This window comes from Castor canadensis, chromosome 16 (genome assembly GCF_047511655.1).
Source record: "Castor canadensis chromosome 16, mCasCan1.hap1v2, whole genome shotgun sequence".
Lineage (NCBI taxonomy): Eukaryota > Metazoa > Chordata > Mammalia > Rodentia > Castoridae > Castor > Castor canadensis.
The window spans coordinates 23,974,299-23,987,718 of NC_133401.1; the positions used below are offsets into that span (position 1 = coordinate 23,974,299).

General features: G+C 38.8%; 1 pseudogene; it reads right to left on the bottom strand.

Annotated features, from left to right (window-relative positions):
• Positions 1-734: 734 nt before the first annotated feature.
• LOC141417906 (vomeronasal type-1 receptor 4-like) lies at positions 735-8,609 on the bottom strand (annotated as a pseudogene).
• Between the last annotated feature and the right edge of the window lie 4,811 nt (positions 8,610-13,420).

Consider the following 13,420-nt stretch of genomic DNA (forward strand, 5'->3'; position numbering starts at 1 on the left):
TAAGTTAGGCCCCAATGATTCTAATGATGAAAACTTGATCTGTACACCACCTTCACTCAAACTTCCTTATTATTATACCTGAACATTTTATTCTTCACTATCTTGAATGGTCCTCTTGCCCACTACATTCTCTTGTAAATTCTTCAATAATGTCATATTTCGTTAATTTCCTCATAAATGTAAAATGATAGATGAAAAGTTACACTTTGAAAGACTCACCTATAATCTCCAGATTCTTTCAAGAAATAAATGTTTTCATTGTGTAGAGTCCAAACTAAATATTGCAGGAATTACTAAAATTGCAATGATATAAGCACTTGCATAATTATCACGTTTCATTTACAATTGCTCTTACTATGTTTTGTTTATTAGTAGCAATGAAGCTTCTTGTTCACCACTTATTACATAAGAGCTTAGGATTTGGTTTATAGATTTGCATGCATGAATGTATAAGCAATTCCATACTATGCAAATGTATACAATTTGCATGTTTATGACGAATTTAGTGGATTTTGAAATCTTACACAGGCAATACACATCCTGGATGCACTGGACTTATTGCTCATGAGAACCAAGGAGCAGATGGTTGGGAAGCATGCATTGATTAAGGATAGAACATCAGCCAGCAACCCACCAGGATTATCAAAAGGAGATGCACACACTTGAACAAGGTAGGAGAGGATACAAGAAGATGCAAAGACACCAGGGCAGGGATACTGTGGATGTCTCTGGACTTAAGGGGAGGGATCAGAGGAGAGATTTTGTCCATGGATATGTTGAACCTTTTGCTTGTGCTTTGCAGAATGAAAACCATGAAGTCACTGGCCCAGAGCATGAGCCCCAAACTCAAAACATCGGGGAGTGATGACAAAACTGCATATAATGGGAGAATTATTTTGTTATTACCTGTTGTGGAACAATATCTCATATTCCTTTTTATTGTGATGTTGTTGTTTCTTGATTTGACAGTCATGTGCATAGGAAAAATGATATTTACCAACATAAAGAGGATTCAGAACAGGGAGATTTTACTTTAAGATCTACCCACCTGGAGTTCCTGGGGCTGATCATGATGGACTGGAAGAGCCAGGTGCTACCAATGGACACACCCCTGCTCATTCTATGAACATAGAAAACAAGTTTGCATCCAATAGCATGGAGGAAATGTCTCACCTCCCAAACTGCTATTACCTTGATGGCTCCTTTAGAGAGAATGACTATGCAGTTGGCTACTGTCAGGTGTCTGAGAATCACATCTGTGGACCATTCTCTGGCCCCAGTGAAATGGATGAACAGATAAGGATAAAGAAGACAAAAGTTCCTGAAGATTTCAATCACAGTCTGTAACAAGTAGAAGAATCTTATGACAATTTCCTGGGATCAAACAATTTTGCCAGTTCCTGTCAGTGATATTTGTCTTCAGAGTCAGAAGGTCCTGCATGGGATTGTGAAACATGGGCTACAGTTATAGTGTCAACTGAAATCAGTATTTTCCAGTTACCACTGGTTTTCCCTTAAAAATGTATAATGTAAATCTTGTATCAGGAGGTTTTCAAAAGCTGAATGCATATCTTTGAAGACCATTTGCATCATGGGAGTCTGTATTATGATAATGATTCACAAAACTTTGAGTCAGGCATTCTAGAAATGTAAGTTTCTAGAAACTTACAACCACCCAAAACTGAACCAGGTGGATATTAATCACCTGACTAGATCTATAACACAAAAAGAAATTAAAGCTGCCATCAAGAGCCTCCCAAAAAAGAAAAGTCCAGGACCTGACGATTTCACTGCTGAGTATCAGACATTTAAAGAAGAACTAATACCAACCCTCCTTAAACTGTTCCACGAAATAGAACGGGATGGAACACTGCCTAACTTATTTTATGAAGCCAATATTACTCTCATCCCAAAACCAGACAAAGACACGTCCAAAAAGGGGAACTACAGGCCAACTTCCCTAATGAACATCAATGCAAAAGTCCTTAATAAAATAATGGCAAACCAAATCCAACAACACATCAGAAAGATCATTCACCACAACCAAGTTGGCTTCATCCCAGGGGTGCAGGGGTGGTTCAACATATGCAAATCTATAAATGTAATACAGCGCATCCATAGAAGCAAAGACAAAACCACTTGATCATCTCAATAGATGCAGAAAAAGCTTTTGATAAGATCCAACACCACTTCATGATAAAAGCTCTAAGAAAACTAGGAATAGAAGGAATGTGCCTCAACATTGTAAAGGCTATATATGACAAACCTACAGCCAATATCATACTTAATGGTGAAAAACTGAAACCATTCCCCTTAAAATCAGGAACGAGACAAGGATGCCCACTCTCCCCACTCCTATTCAACATAGTAGTGGAATTTCTAGCCAGAGCAATTAAGCAAGAAGAAGAAATAAAAGGAATACAAAGAGGTAAAGAAACCATTAAAATACCCTTATTTACAGATGATATGATCCTATACCTTAAAGACCCAAAAAACTCTACCCAAAACTCTTAGACACCATAAACAGTTACAATAAGGTGGCAGGATACAAAATCAACCTACAAAAATCATTAGCTTTTCTATACACCAACAATGAACACATGGAAAGGAACACATGGAAACAATTCCATTCACAATAGCCTCAAAAAAAAAATCAAATATCTAGGAGTAAATTTAACAAAGGATGTGAATGACCTCTACAAGGAGAATTACAAACTACTGAAGAAAGAGATCGAAGAAGACTACAGAAGATGGAAAGAACTCCCATGCTCACGGGTCAGTAGAATCAACATAGTAAAAATGGCTATACTACTGAAAGCAATCTACATGTTTAATGCAATTCCCATCAAAATCCCAATGACTTTCATCACAGAGATTGAAAAATCTACCCTAAAGTTCATTTGGAAACACAAGAGACCATGAATAGCTAAGGCAATACTCAGCAAAAAGAGCAATACCTGACTTCAAACATATTACAAAGCAATAGCAATAAAAACAGCATGGTACTGGCACAAAAACAGACACGAAGACCAGTGTGGATCAGAATAGAGGACCCAGATATGAACCCACACAACTACACTCACCTCATTTTTGACAAAGGTGCCAAAAATATACGATGGAGAAAAGACAGCCTCTTCAACAAATGTTGTTGGGAAAAGTGGTTACCCATCTGCAAGAAACTGAAACTAGATCCATGTCTATCACCCTGTACTAGAATCAACTCAAAATGGATCAAGGACCTAAATATCAGACCTGAAACTCTGAAGTTACTACAGGAAGGAGCAGGAAACACTCTGGAACAAATAGGTATAGGCAAAGACTTCCTCAATAGAACCTCAGCAACTAAGAGAAAGGATGAATAAATGGGACTTCATAAAAATTAAAAAGCTTCTGCACAACAAAAGAAATGCTCTCTAAATTGAAAAGACCTCCCACAGAATGGGAGAAAATATTTGCCAGCTATACATCAGACAAGGGACTCATAACCAGGATATACAGGGAACTTAAGAAACTAAATTATCCTAAAATCAATGAACCAATTAAGAAATGGGCAACTGAACTAAACAGAACTTTTTCAAAAGAAGAAATTCAAATGGCCAAAAAACACATGAAAAAATGCTCACCATCTCTGTACATAAAGGAAATGCAAATCAAAACCACACTAAGATTCCATCTCACTCCTGTTAGAGTAGCCATCACCCAAAACACTACCACCAACAAGTGCTGGCAAGGATGTAGGAAAAAAGGAATCCCAATCCACTGCTGGTGGGAATGCAAGCTGGTGCAACCACTCTAGAAAAAAATTTGGAGGTTTCTTAAAAATCTAAACATAGACCTGCCATATGATCCAGCAACCCCATTCCTGGGGATATACCCAAAGGAATGCAACACAAGTTACTCCAGAGGCACCTGCACACCCATGTTTATTGCAGCACTATTCACAATAGCCAAGTTATGGAAACAACCAGGATGCCCCACTACTGATGAATGGATCAAGAAAATGTCGTACTTGTACACAATGGAATTTTACTCAGCCATAAAGAAAAATGAAATCATCTTAAATGGATGGAACTGGGGAACATCATTCTGAGTGAGGTCAGCCAGGCTCAGAAGACCAAAAATCATATGTTCTCCCTCATATGCTGACTTTAGATTTAGTGCAAATGCAGCAATGTTGTTGGACTTGGATCACAAGAAAAGGGGAGAGCACATACGGGAGATGTAGGAATAGGTAGAAAACCCAAAACATGAAAGTGTTTGATGTCCCCACTCCAGAGGAACTAATACAGAAACCTAAAAACTATAGGTTATCATTATAGCAGGGGATCAGGAACCAATGTAAAGATCAGTTAGAGTTGAATCAACATGGGTTGTAACACATGGGTACATGAGAGCAATAGTAGGAATCTTTCTGTATAGCTATCCTTAATTCAACTAGGAAAAACGCTTTGTCTTTCTTATTATGCTTATGTCTTTTCTTCAACAAAATCAGTCACAAGGACAGAACCGGGCCTGCCTGAAACTGAGGAGGGGAGGGAGGCAGGGTGGAGAAATGACCCAAACAATGTATAAATGAACAACAACAAAAAATTAATACTAACATGTATAAAATATTTTGTTTATAAGACAGTTACTTGTTTTATTTGATGCCCTCCTAATAAGCAAGTTACCTATATATATGAATATATATATTATATATATACATATATATAGGTAACTATATTACATAAATATACAAATAAGTCTAGGTCAGATATATAATACAAAATTATGTTACAATATATAAATTACATTGCATATATGTCCAGACCAGATGTATATATGTGTGTATTTACCTTAAGTTTTTTTCTGTCCATAATAAAGTCATTCTTCTACTCTTAAAAAAAAACTGATGAATGGAATAAGAAAATGTGGTATTTATACACAATGGAATTTTATTCAGCCATAAAGACAAATTAAATTTTGTGGTTTGCAGGTAAATGGATGGAACTGGAGAACATCAACTTAATGAAATCAGCCAGGTTGAGAAAGACAAAGATCACGTTTTCTCCCATATATGGAGGACAGATCCAATGCAAATACAAGAAATATAATATACACATATGAATGTATATAGAACAGGTTTCCAAAAATGAGACTGTTACAGGAGGCTACGGGAGGAGGAAAAGAAGGAAAGAATGATAGAAAGTGAATAATAATGAAGTACATCACATTCGTGTAGGAACAAGATACAATGAAACACAATGAATGCTGTTGAACAACACAGGATGGGGGAAAAGGATAAGGAAGAGTAGGGAAAGGGGGCTAGATCGTCTTAAGCACAATATATTTACAGGTAGAATACCAAGGCAAAATTCCCATTGAACAATGAATGACAGGAAGGTAAAATAGCTTATGTTAACAGGAGGACACTAGTGGGGGAGGGAGGGTAACAGAAGAAAGTAAAGAGAGTGAATGTGTTAATGTACTTTTTATACAAGTGTGAATATGGAACATTGAAACCTGATGAAGTCACCAGAGAAAGGCAATGGGGTAGGTAGAAGACAGAGGGGATGAACCATTTCAGGGTATAATACATGTATATATAGAAATGTTACAATGAGTCTCCTTGTATAACTGTCATAAACTAATAAAAATGTTCTTTTTTAAATGAATGAAGGACAAGAAGGTAAAAACAGGTCCTGTCCAAGGGTGGATGCCAGGGGAGGATGGAGGGTGTAAGGAAGGGTGAAATGAGGGCGAATAAGCTGGAAGCATTTTGCATTTATGTCTGAAAAAAGAACAAAGAAACCTGCTGAAATTGCTTTAAGAAGAGGTCATGAAGGAGAAAGATGGAGGGGTGAATCTAATTAAGATATAGTATATGTACTTATGTAAGTGTCACAATGTATCCCCTGTACAACCATAATATGCCAACAATAAAAAACTAAGTTGTTATACATTTTTATCACCTACTTTTCTAATAAAACATGAGTTAAATAAGTTTAATTATATGGTAAAATTCATACTTAACAAAATTAGAAACTGGCAAATACAAACCTGGAAACTCTAATGGGTTCAGACTGTGAACTTTTTACATTACAATGATAAGAGTTTGGGATCTATAATAGAATTTCCCACAAGCAGAGAAAGTATCACAGGATGTATTTGTGCCTGACAGTTACATGAATAAATCCAGAGTTATAAAGTTACATGTTCCTTAAATGTTTCTTCTCTATGTGTTAAGAAGAAAGTCTTGCTGGGTGCAGTGGCTCACACCTGTAATCCTAGCTACTCAGGAGGCAGAGATCAGGATTGTGGTTGAAAGCCAGTCTCGGCAACAGCTTGGACAATAATTCTCAAGAACTTATCTCAAAAATAATCCATCACAAAAAAGGGCTGATGGAGTGGTTTCAGGTGTAGGCCCTGATTTGAAACTCCAATATGGCAAAAATAAGAAAAAGAGAAACAGAAAAAGTCTCAGCAAAAACCACAGACCATGTACGTTTTCAGTAGACATACAGTTATTCTCTCCATTAAGTACTCCATATTCTGAGCCAGAGAAAGCATTTCTTCCTTTCTTTCTTTCTTCCTTCCTCCTTCCCTTACCCTCGCCCTTTTTTTTTGGTGGGCCTGGTGCTTGAACTCAGGGATTTGTGCTTCCAGATCTACCACTTAAGCCACACCTCCAGTTCATTTTGCTCTGCTTATTTTGAAGATGGGGGTCTCACAAACTACTTGCCCAGTGGTGGGCCTGAATTTCGAGCCTCCTGATCTCAGCCTCCCAAGTAGCTGGGTGTGAGTCACTGGTGCCCAGCTAGGGAAAGCATTTCTAGTATGGCAATTGCCACTCAGATATTCTAACTCTGCACAGGATTACATACTTCCTATAGATTAAATCAATCTTTCTTACAAGTATTTCAGGTGTTATGGCTATATCCCTAGAAATCCTGAAGATTTAACATATTACTTGTATAAGCCAGATGAACAATACACATAGTTTGCAGCTGCAGTCCTTAAGAATCAGGTTTCCTTATTACTTGGATTATTGTGATATGTTCCCATGCTGGGGATGGAACCAAGGGCCTCACACACTAAGTAATTGCTCTACCACCGAGCTACACCTGTGGTCCTGTCATTGGATTGAACACCAACAAACAACATTATTGTGGATTTCACTAAAGCACATCAGGAGTCTTTGTAGGTTGGTATATGATGTGGACTCCAACTCTTTAGAAGTTCAGTGATACCTCAGAATTATTTGATGTGTTTGGGCAGGGTCTTTTTCTCCCATGACCTTGGAAACAGGCTCACATTGAAGGGAAGAGGAAATACTGAGACCTGAAACATGAGGGACTGGCAGAGAATCTCCTGTCTGTCTCCTTTGGATTCTGTCTTGTGCTGGGATAATCTGTACAAATGTGAGGTTTTTCCTGATCTTTTAACACCGAACTGCACCAACATTAATTTATATGCAGAGAAATGGAAACATACAAAGTGCAGAGAAGGGTTTTTAAGGAGATATACAAAGAAAAGCAGTAAAGAAAGGAAATCATGACACAAATTCACAATGTTAATTCATTTGACAATCTAGATGATATGGAGCAAGTGTACTAACACGGGCATTCCATTATCCAGAGAATGAAATACTACTTCAATCTAAGAGTATTGGATGGTTGACACAATCCTCTATACATTTTTTTTGCTGAATTTTGAGTAATCAGCACTGGTTGCTCTTGTAATAATCAAGACATCTAATGTCTCACCTCAGCAATCCTAGCTACTTGGGAGGTGGAGATTGGGAGGATTGTACTTTATGGCCAGTGTGTATGTGGGGAGATGGTGAGACTCCATCTTGATCACTAAGCTGGACATGGTGGTGGGCGCCTGTCATCCTAGCTATGCAGGAGGCAAAAATAGAATGATCTCCATCCAGGCTTGTCCAGGTGTGAACTTGAGACCCTATTGGAAATATAGGGTCTAAAGAAAATGGGCTGGGGTGTGGCACAAGTGGTACAGCACCTGCCTCAAAAGGACCTGAGTTCAAACCCCATAAAAAAGAGGTATAAGATATAAATCCTTTGTGTTTTTACTATAAATTAATGAACATTTTATTCAGGTCCATTATCGTAACTCATTTTCTAAATCAGAGATTAGAGTCATAATGGTGAACACCTCCTACCACATGCATAAATATGCAGATTTATAGAAACAAATCAACACAGAGAGATCTGAATTATATGCTACATGAACAGCTGTAGGAGGAAAGATATAGTCACATAAATTCATGTACTTAACACACATTCACCTCATATATACGTTCTACCATAACACACTAATCCCCTCACACATACCACATACATACATGCCTGCACTCACATTCCTGCATATTCTCTGTGTCAGGGACATGGAGACTCACACAGTGCCACTGAGTTACAAAACCTCTCTGTGATAGTTGCTCATTTATTTTTTTATTTTTGGTATTATTGGGATTTGAACTCTAATCTTTCAGATTGCTAAATAGGCAATCTATGCTTGAGACAAGTGATGATTTATCTGACCAGCTTAATTGAGTTAAAGGCACTTGGGCAATTGGTAAAGCTCACCTCTTGGTGTGTCTGTGAAGGCATTTCCAGAGATAATTAGATCATGGGGACTCTGACCTAAGCAATGGCCTAATCCATTCAGGATTCAAATTTCCAGCCGGCCATCAGGAAAGTGGTCCATCTGGGGAGAAGTTAGGACCTAGTTGGAGGTGGGCTTTTGACAGATATATTCTAGCCATGGCCCGTTCCTCTTATTCCTCTTTGCTTTCTGTGTGCCATGAGTCAAGCAGCTTTCCTCTCTCACGCCCTTCCCACATGGTGGTCCTGCACTACTATGGGCCTAAATGCAAGGGAGTCAGGTGATCATGGAGTGAAACCTCTGAAACTGTGATCCAAAACAAACCTTTCCTTCTTTGTTTTCACAATGTTGAAAGTTCCCATGAATACACACCCTCAATCTTAGTGCCAAAATGTGTATGGGTAACAGCCCTACAACATTCATATATGGAAGAATTCTGGAACCCCATTCCACTTTTACAAGTCTGTTTTAGTCATAATTGCCTTCCCAGACTCTCCCTTTTTCTTGTCAGTCTGAGGTTTGAAGTCAGGGTCTTTTCCTTTCAGGGCAGGTGCTTTACCACATGGGCCATGCTTTCTAGGTATTTTTCGAAAAGAACTGGCTTGGACATCCTTCTATTTATGTTTCCCAAATAGCGAGGATGACAGGCACTCACTATCATGACCAGCTTTTTATTGGTTGAGATGGGGTCTCTTTAACTTTTTTCCCAAGGTTGGCCTCAAACCTCATTCCCTCCTGTCTCATCCTCCTGAATAGCTAGGATTATAGTGTGAGCCACCATGGTTGGCTTCTTGTTTTCTTTTTAACAGGATTTATGAAAATTCAGGGCTGCAGTAGAGCCTGGGATTGGCAGGAAAGATAGAACACCTAGGGAAGAAAACATAGGGGGAAAAAATCTTTGTGGTGCCGAACAGAAAGACTTGTTTCCATCCCACACTTCTCAGAATGTGTTCTCAATCAGCAGTTTCTTGTTCTCATCCACCACAGGCCTCTCTGTGGAGAGTCTGAAATTCAGTTTATGGATGTGGGTACAGTCTTTTAAAATCGAGTTTTGATGTCCAGGCGCACCTGGGAAAGCAGTCAGAAAGAGAATGGATTTACAGAATGCAGAAGGGAAAGATGAAAAGAAAAGTCATCAAAAATAAATGAGGCCAAGTGAGTTCTTGAAACACCTTAGCGTTGATTGCTTATGTGCAGGCACTATAGAGCCCAGCCTAAAGGCCAAGGGAGGCAGTCATTCACAGTGCTCAGCAGATTCAGCACCTATCAGAGTTGATACCATAGGCTCAGGCTGCCCAGTTCCATCTTTTGTCCTCTCTCCCATTCCTACTGATTTCTTCTTTCCCCCTTTCAGGGTTAAACAGGGTGAAGGCATTCCACCCTAGAGAGAATTTTAAGCCAAAATATAATTCTGAAGGACAATATTTCCTGAAATCCTGAAATGAAAACACATTTCACCATTAATTGAAGGGGTAAGTGTTCCCAAGATAAGGGGTTGTAAGAACTGATTCATGTTTACAGGAGTGATTTGATCATTTCAATATGTGATAGAGAACACAACATTCTTTTTTTTTTTTTTGCCATATTGGGGCTTGAGCTCAGAGCCTTCACCTTGTTCCACTCCACTAGCTCTATTTTTGGAAGGGTTGTTGAGATAGGGGCTTGCAAACTATTTGCCTGGGCTGGCTTTGAACCATGATTCTCCTGCTCTCTGCCTCATGAGTAGCTAAGATAACAAACAAGAGCCACCAGCACCTGGCAACATTCTGTAATTTACACCTAGACATCAATGGAAAGAGGATGACATGAGCCTCATTAAACTTCTCTTGTTATATTTTGAGAGAATAAAACACATAGACACGGAAGCAGTATGTATGTCTCTGTTTACCTCTCCATCTATCATCTACCTTCCTATTGGTGTAAGTGGTGCTTTTTATTGTTTTAAAATCATAAGTAGGAAGTATAGTTTATTTATCAGGAGAGATCAGTGTAAGTTAGAAGTGCACTTTTCAAATTTTCTTGTATGTGAAAGATAATTACTTGGGGATCTTGTTAACAAGCTCAGACTCATTTAGGACACCTGTGGTAGGACCTGATCAAGCTCTCTGATGATGTCAGTACTACTTATCTGTAGACCACACTTTGAGTGACAAGGAGGTAAAAGATTGAGGCAATACTTAATGTATGATTTTGTAATTAGAACTTTAAGGAAAAATAACAGGATTTAAATTAGAATACTGAAGCTTCCTAATATTCCTTAGACATCATTTATCATTCTAAGTGCTTTTCACATGTGAATACATAAAAATCACAAAGATAATCTGTTTAGGAAGTGTTTTCAAGTTCAAGTTCAGATGTTGCTAAGACCAGCATGGGTTTTAGCTCCTGGACCTCCAGTTGAAGGAGAAGGGTAAGTAATGACTCTTTGCCAGGGCTCCATGCAAAAGCACTTAGGAAGTCACTGGTGACAAAAGGCATTGCTCTGGCGCACCCTCTGATGGTCAGTTGAAGAAACCCCGTCCTTATTAAGGCAGCTTTGGATATTAGAGGTCCACTTGTTATGGGATATTCAAGGTAACAAAAAACTAGGGTGTTTGTGTTAAAGATCTCGGTTATTACAACTTTTGATTCGCAAATTTCCGTCCGAGCGTGTGGTGGGAGAAATTGTTCAGGACTCTAAAAACAGACAATGCACTCTAGAGCTTGTCCATTGTTTGTTTTGCAGGAAATGAGTTAGACATAACTGTTTTTTTTGTTGTTGTTTTGTTTTCCTTCCTGTTCTTTGTCCAGTGTTGGAGATCAACCGAAGCCTTTGCAGAAGCTCGGCTTGCTTTCTAGCACTGAGCTCGCCAGTTTGGCCTTTTTGAAGATACCAACCCATGGGAGACCCATGCCAAAGATGGAAAAATTATGCCAAAATAATCGAGCAGGCATGCTGAGTTGGACTATGATTCTGCAGGTAAATGGGAAGTTGGGGACTCATTGCCTCCCAGGCACATCACACACCCTAGTGCATCCCTAAGAGCGAGCCATTCCGCTCTTCATAGTGGTTTAATATTAGCGTCTCAGACGCCAATGACCAAAGGCCAGCTTGCCATTGAGCTGTCTGCCCCGAAACCCATAGCTTTCAAGATGAAAAATGAATCTGCCAGGGAGCTGACAGCAGAGCTGACTCTCTGCTCTGGGGAATGAATTCAGGACTTCAAGCTTGCCAGGCAGGCGCTCTACCACTTCCCAAGCCTTCATGAATAAATTTTAAACATGCACATAGTAGTGTACTGATAGTCCTGGAGTTGGGTATAAAACTGATTCACGTTCCCTGCATACTGTATTTCAAATTTTGAATTTTTCTATTCCCAGGTTATTTCCTGGCCCTTGCCTTGAATCATGGTGAGCAGGTTTGAGCTCCAGTTTCAGCCACCTGCGTGATCATGAGGAAACCAATTCGGTAGAATGTAATGGGTGGCCAGCTCAGAGATAAAATTCAGGACTTAAATCCTGAGGTTTTAAATTCCGTTTTTACTTTTTGTTGTTATTTCTTGACTTTAAAAAATACTCTTCTGATTGAATCACACAATATATTTATTTAAAAAATACTACTGTTTCATTTGTGAGAGGGTCTTACTATGTCAACCAGGTCTTAGCACTTACCATCCTATCTGTGATTTATTGGGATTACACACCTGTGTCACCTTCCCCACACACTTCAGACTTTTGAAAGTACACCTCCGAAGGATCACAGGAAACTAAATCCACTTTTATTTCAAGGGCATATCTATAATGTTGCGAGTACACAATTACATGTTAATCATTAAAAATGTTGGGAACAGAGTTTCAGATGAGTATACATGTAATGATATGAAATACTAAGGAAGAGTCAGAGCAAATGAAATACTCAATCCAACCAGGGTGGAGTTAGAAATAATCAGATCACACTTGATTGTATTACCTTGATGGTTTTATGGCGGATGGATATCCTAGGGTTTTGTGGCAGTATAAAGCCCAGTAGGAGAAGGTATCAATCCCTTAGTTCACGTCTGCATTGATCATCCCGCCACTATCTCCAGTGGCATTTGTGCTCTGCACCATACTTGATTTTCTTCAGACAGGCCGAAAACAACAGGTTATTTTACATTGCTACTTGTAGGCCATGCTTTTTTCCAATAGGAAAAACAGTATAGTGGGAGAAACTGTAGTGGTTGAACTAGCTGTTGAGGCAAGAATGGGTTAGTTGCGTAATAGTATTTCCTGGCAAAGAAGTTGATTAAAATGTTTTTGAAATGTTAATTACTAGGAATAGGGCAAAATGTCCAAGGACTGATCACCCTGATTTGTGTGTGTCAGTGGATGAGCAGAGACCTGGTGCCTTTGAGAGAATTTTTAAAGTGTTTTTTAAGTGTTTTTTTCCACTTATACTTTATTTCAGGTATTTTGGCAATTGTTAGGAGCCAGTTAATATTAGTACCTTGAGCCTGAATTTACAGGTAAAGGAATGAAAATCTTAGCTGTGAGCTAGCTCCCTGTTTGGTGTTGGAGGCAAAAGGATTCTGTCCTTAAATTTGGAGGTGAATGGCATTAAGCCACAGTCCCAGTCAGTCACGTGATCACAGGGAATATAATCCGCAGGGCACTGAGTTGATGGAAGTACAGTATTCAGTAGGTTTTGTGTTTTAAATTATTTTTTCTTAACATTTTTTCTTTATTTTAATCATTTTCTTTCATCCTTCCTTCCATCCTTCCTTGCTTCCTTCCTTCCTTTCCTCCCTCCCTCCTTTTCTCTCTCTCTCTTATTCTCTTTCTATTATGGTTTCAGTAT